The sequence below is a fragment of the Motacilla alba genome, chromosome Z (assembly GCF_015832195.1).
Source record: "Motacilla alba alba isolate MOTALB_02 chromosome Z, Motacilla_alba_V1.0_pri, whole genome shotgun sequence".
Taxonomy (NCBI): Eukaryota; Metazoa; Chordata; class Aves; order Passeriformes; family Motacillidae; genus Motacilla; species Motacilla alba.
In genome coordinates this window covers 36122419-36128767 of record NC_052046.1, presented here as the reverse complement: position 1 = coordinate 36128767, position 6349 = coordinate 36122419, and positions in this window count along the sequence as shown.

Here is a 6349-nt window from a genome sequence, read left to right as displayed (position 1 = left end):
TTACAAATACACCACTGCTTTATCAAAGTCATACACTTTAGCTCTTGAACGTAGGACTTGTCTCCTGGCTTCAAATTAATAATAATTGTCTCCCACTAGTTGGTTTGTTGGGTTTTTTTTAATAATGGAAGGCTTTCCTTTATCTACTGATTAGTAAGAAAAAAGAAGACTTTGATGTTCTCTCCTTGAAATTGTTGCAATATTTTCAGCTTAAGCCTCCTGACCTGATTCATAAGTGTTCAAGTCAAGAACGATTAAACTTTTCTCATAACTTAAAAACAGTTCTCTACTGCTTGGTCCTTCTGAGATTCTTCTCTTATCTTCAAGGTCAGGTAAAAACATCAAGGGTTTAGAAATATGCTCTATCTGTGAGATAGGTCAAGATGACCCTGTGTTCTCTCCCTTAAAAAAAAAGTTCATGTATTTCTTCTTCATTTAGGCTCAGGCTGAGCAGACAACAGGACAAAATGCCTCCAGCAGCTTTAAAACTGATGGATGTTACTTAATTTTCAAGCTGTTTCAAACATCTTTCACTTCTTTCTTGGATGAGTTTTAATAATCAATATTTTTACAGGATGCTATTGCTTCAGACTGATGTTCTCTGCCCCAGATTTTTATTGTTTAGAATTTCATGCCTATTGGCAAGACCTGCTTTCTGCTTTACTTAAGAAATTGAGAAGGATCTCTTCTGCAGATTAATTCTCTGCTGCTACATTGTCTTCATAATGCTTGCTATTAAGGGAAGATTTCCTTGTTGCAGCAGTACACACATGGAAGTTAAGATCTTCGGGGTATCTTCTATGTGTCTTGCACTGGCATCCCTAAACAGTGCACTTCGTTTCTCTTGGCCGATATTTTTTTTTTTTTTTTTTTTTTTTTTTTTTTTTTTTTTTTTTTTTTTACTTTATTCAAGTTCCGGCTGTGGGTAAAAATCCCCTAGGTCTGACATGGTGTTTTTAAATGACTGCTTTTCAAGCGCGGTTTTACCTGCGAGCGTTTTGCTTCCCGAAATGCTCCGGCGACCGCCTCACCCTTACTGCTCACAAGCACCCCCGTGTGGTCAAATTCCGCGTCTTTCCCTCCTGCTCCCGGTTTCCTAAAGTACATCAGCAAGAACAGAATCGTCTGGCTAGTCATCGTGCCCTCCTCGGGGATCTCCACGGAGTCACGGCTTATTCTGAGTTGGAAAGGATCCACACGGATTATCGAGTCGAGCTCTTCAATGAATGGGGCCGCGGCCGATCGAGCACACAATTTCAGCGTTATTGGCACCATTATCCAACCGACCGAGCCAATGCTTCCAGCCCTCCCCCAGCTTCCTCACATCTTCCAGAGCAGCAGCTCTCTCCTCAAAGCCAACTGCAAAGATCTTGGAGGGAAAAAAAAAACAAAAAGAACAACCAACCAAAAAATCCAGCAACTATCGCTCACCACATGTGCTTCATTTTTTCAGGCTGGCAGTGAGACTCATAGGTTTTATAAACTTCATTGACTTGCACAGAATGACCTCATTAGATAGAAGAATATGGAAAAGGGGGGCTTGCCTGTAAGCACTAAAGTCATGCTTTAAACAGAAAACCCAGACAAGTAGACCTTAAAGAGGCACTGATCTAAAAAATTCCCTAGAAAAGATAGAAAATCCTCATCAAAGGTGAATTACTAACACACACTCTCATTTGGCAAGGGAAGCTATTTCATTTAAAGGTGGTCTCATGCACTTTATTTGAGAGCACAATGGTCACACCATACCACATCATACCATGCTGTGCCATGCCATGCCACACCACACCATATATTCTGCATTCATGCCATTAAAAGGAAATCTGCTTGAATGACAGTAAAAGCTCTAATGAGGTTGACCACAGATTCCATTTTACAGGTCTTTAGCCTTCTATCAGTTTCTGAAGCATTCATACATTGCTGTTGAACTTCATGTCTCTCAATCATCAATTCCTTTCAACCAGCCCAGAATGTATAGAAAGATGTTTCCATTGCAGCAAGATCATAGAAATACTTTTTTAAGGCTTCAAAAATTGTTTAGAATTGATAATGAAATACCTTGCAGTGGAAGCTGTGGTTCCTAACTAGGTAGTGAATTCTGATAGAATTCTGTGTTTTAGCTGTCCTTATCCTAACTCAGGATATTTGCTATTCCACATCTCTGTTTGCACAGTAATAATCAGAGGATTATTAAGCCAGTGCAATTAAACCAGGTGTTTCTGAGGACAAAATAACTGAGCTTGACACTGATTGTCCCAGTGTAACATAATATCTGAGTCAGCTGCATGGTTAAGTGAGGCACCATGGGCACTGCTGTAGGTCAGAGCTCTATGGGAGAAACTCACCCAATTGAGTATCAGAGGAAATTCTCAAGGACGGCAGGTGGCAAGGAGATGCTTCTAGAAGGACAGAAGACATCCTACAGATGGAAATGCTTTACCCAAATAGTTTGATTTGTCCATTTGAGTAAATTCTTACATGACTAGCTGTAAAGACCTCGCCGACTTCAGATAAATCAGAACTGCAAACTGAAAAAGTAACTTAAAATAATGTAGCAGTGTTAGTGTTGAAGGCATATGCATTCATAGTATACTTTCTGTTCTGCACAAAGATCCATGTATGCCCAGCTTTACATATCCAACTTCCATTATTTATTTCCTACTGTTACTGAAAAAAATGTAACTGTCTTTCTCTATTGTTTTGGTTTTGCTACTTTGTTTAGATTTTGCTGTGTTTTATGGGTGTGTTTTGGTTGGGTTTTTTGTTTGTGGTTTGAGTTTTTGTTGTTTTATTTCAGTTTTTTTCTTGGTTTGGTTGTTTGGGTTTTTTTTTTTTTTCTTTTTTTTTTTTTTTTTTTTTTTTTTTTAAACAAAGTTGCAGAATTCATAAGGGTTAACTTGAAGAAAAAAGACATAATCTCTCTCTGGCTGCATTTCCCATTCTGGTTCATAGCAGGACCACACAGTTTTATACCAGTGCAGTTGAGCTACAGGTGTCCTTGAGGGTTGGAAAACACAGGAAGAGACTAGGAATGCTTCAGCTGGCAATGGAGTGGGTTTTTTCTGTCTGTAGTTTGCCTGTTGCATTAAACATGGAGGAGTAGGGATCTTAAATAGAAAAATCATGGAATACAGACCTGGCACATGAGAATGTCAACCATATCTCTAAGTGCCCGTCTTTTGTTTCATTTACTCTGTATCGATCAGAAGATCCCAGGTCATGATCTCCTGGATAACTTTCACAACTCCACGGGTGACTTTCTCTGAGCCCACAAATACACTTGCCATCATGGAAAGGTCCTCATAACACCCGGAGTAACACTGCAGAGGCACCTGATAGTTGTGATTTGTGCTGCCTTCTCTAAGCCTCCTCATATTTTTGCCTCTGCCCAATGTGATGTGCCACTCAGGGCTGCAAAATATGCATTCACCTGTGTGTGAAGCAGGTTACTCCCCTTCGCGAGAGCCATGTTGTGGATGCACATGCAGAGCACTGATGGTCACAGATAGTGAGGAGCAGCTGATAATGGTACAAACCTGGACTAATTTGGCTAGACTTCGATCTCATCTTTGATGAGATTAACCAGATCATGCATAACCAGATCAAAGTTAATCTCCTATCAGATAACTAAAAAAAAACTTGAGCTGGCAGTTTTTTACTTCCTCCTCTAATCTGAACACTGACATAAGTTAAGGATAAATAAATACCCTGGACTGTTCCAGGAAAGCTTGGAGCATGGTTATGGGCAAAAGAGGGGAAAAAGACAATCTTAGAGCATACGCAGTACTAATGCTGGTGCAAAAATGTGAAACCAATGTAAGGCCACAAGCAAGGGAATAGAGATGAGTTATTTGAGTAATGAGTAAAGCTAGATTTCAAACATTCATTTTTATTAAATAAATGGAATTCTGACTAAATAGGATTGTAGTTTTGGGAGTTTCTGTAAGTTGGAACAGAGGCAAATATTTGATGGTGGTAACCAGTGTCCCGCCTGTGCTTATATCATTGCTAAAAAGAAATCCTAAAAAGAAACATTAACATGAATCCTGGTAAATTAAATGTGCTAGTAGGTAAGTTACTGTAACTTATTAATGAAATTGCCTTGTTTTTCCCATTTTGGTAACAGATATAAAACTTTACAATATGCAGTACAAGTCATTAATATTTTCATCCTTTTGGGCTGAAAATGTCATCTTGCTGTGTTAAACAGTCTGTTTGTGGGGGAGTGGTAGCAAATAATGCTGCCTGTAGAAATAGCTGCTCCCAGAAGATGCTCTGAAGGTAGATGTTTGGCTGTTTAAAACATTGGTAAAAGAAATGTATTGCCATTTGCAAATTCCAGGTCTAAAAAACCCTGCAATCTTCTAGAATTCAGTTCAAAGTCCTGATACTGAACAAACAAGTGTTGTGCCAGGCACTTGGTATCTTAATTTCCTGCCACTGAATGATGTCTGCCACAATCATTGCAGAGGGGCTAACACAAGTCCCTAAAAGCACATGACTACCCCTGGAGTGGCTCTTGTAGTGCTAGTGGAATTGAATAGACTTCCACTGTCTCCAAGAGTACCTGGAAGCCTGTACCATACATTCACTGTGGCTGGTGTAATGTCTCTTAAATTAGTAGAAATGTTTCCAATTAAATGAGCTTATGTAAGTTTATACCATGAACAAAAAAGGTCTCTCAGATGGAAAAGAAATTAAGTAACTGCAGTTTTTCTTCCTTCCTGAAAATAGTACACTCCCGAGACAGTTTGTTCAATGGCAAGATGAGAGGAAGATTCAGCCAAAACCTACTGTTCCCCAAAGACATATTCCTAACAGTGTGAGACAGGTAGTGAAGATTTTTCCCATGAGAGTTAATGGAACTGAGTCGGAGGAAGCATGTAAACACATACATTACACCCTGCTCAAGGAGGCAGCGGCAGAGCGCGCTGAGCGTGGGGCCAGCGCGGGCAGCCGGGCAGGCGTCGCTGCAACGCGGCACGGCGGCCTTGCGCAGGTCAGAAGGCCGATGGGCAAAATACCAACATTACAGGGGCAGCTCCTGAAAGAGAAGGGCGCTCCACGTTCTCCTGCGAGTAGCTGCGGGGTCAGGAGCCAGCTCCGGGTGAATGCCGCACCATCGGATGGAGGGAAGGGCATTTGGGAGAGCAGAGGAGAGTCCTCCCCCTGCCCCCCAGGACCGTGGCGTTTCCGCAGCGTAGAGAGCGAGCACTGGACTTTTTCACAGCAGCCAGCAGTATGTATGCATTATCACTATCACTTGAGGTGTTTGGTCTCCAGAGGACTCTGGTTTCAAGTGCTGGATCTTGTTTTCTTCCCATGTTCAGTCTTTCCTTCAGCATGTCCTGGTGTATGCCACCACTTCTGCTAACCTTCAGCTGCCAGATCTGAGCGGACAGACAGTAATCTGGGGTCTGCAGTCCAGCAGTCAGGGACTAAGTGGTGACCAGCTCAGACACCACGATGGGGTAAGAGGAAGACACTGCCCAGTGTAGCCTGAAGCTTTTGGGCACAGCCCCTGGGACTGGTGGCACTGGGAGGTAATTAGGGCACACAGATGTCATGGAGCTTCAGGCTGAGCACAGCTGCTGAGCGCAGTCCAGTGTGCAGGCTGGACATTACAGCCCGCTGGTGCTTCCCCCTTGCTAGAGCCACCCTTTGCTGTACTACCACAATGCCCAACATGGGATAAGGCACCTCCTCTCCCTCTTCCCTCCTTCAGCACCCCCAGCCCCTTGTGCCTGATGAGAAAGGAACCTATCTTACTATTTTTCAAGATTCTAGAGACTGCAGGGCAGAGGTAAATTAGTTTTCTAACAGAATTCAATTGCCTTACCTCATCAGTATCTGCAAGTATCTGAAGGCAGGGTGCCAAGAGCATGGATCCAGGCTCTTCTCAGTGATACCAAGCAATAGGTCAAGAGGCAATGGGCAAAACTGATGAACAGGAATTCCCACTCAAATATGAGGAAGAGTTTTTTTACTGTGAGATTGACTGCACACTGGAACAGGCTGTCCACAGAGGCTACGGAGACTCCCTCACTGGAGATACTCAAGAACCATCTGTTCTTAATTCTGTGCAATGTGCTTTAGGACAACACTGCTTGAGCAGGGAGGTTGGACCAGATGACCCAATGTCTGGTCCATTCCAAACTGACCCATTCTGTGATTCTGTGAACTGTGATGAAAGCAATACAGATGTGACCTTTTCAATGCAGGTCAAACAATTTTAAACAAGCACAGGCTCTAACAAGTTGTAAACTTTTGAGTTTCTAAGTTAATTAAGAAATAAATCCTAAGTCTTGCAACCTTCTCATCTTGGTCAGAAGAGTGAATGATCCAGATT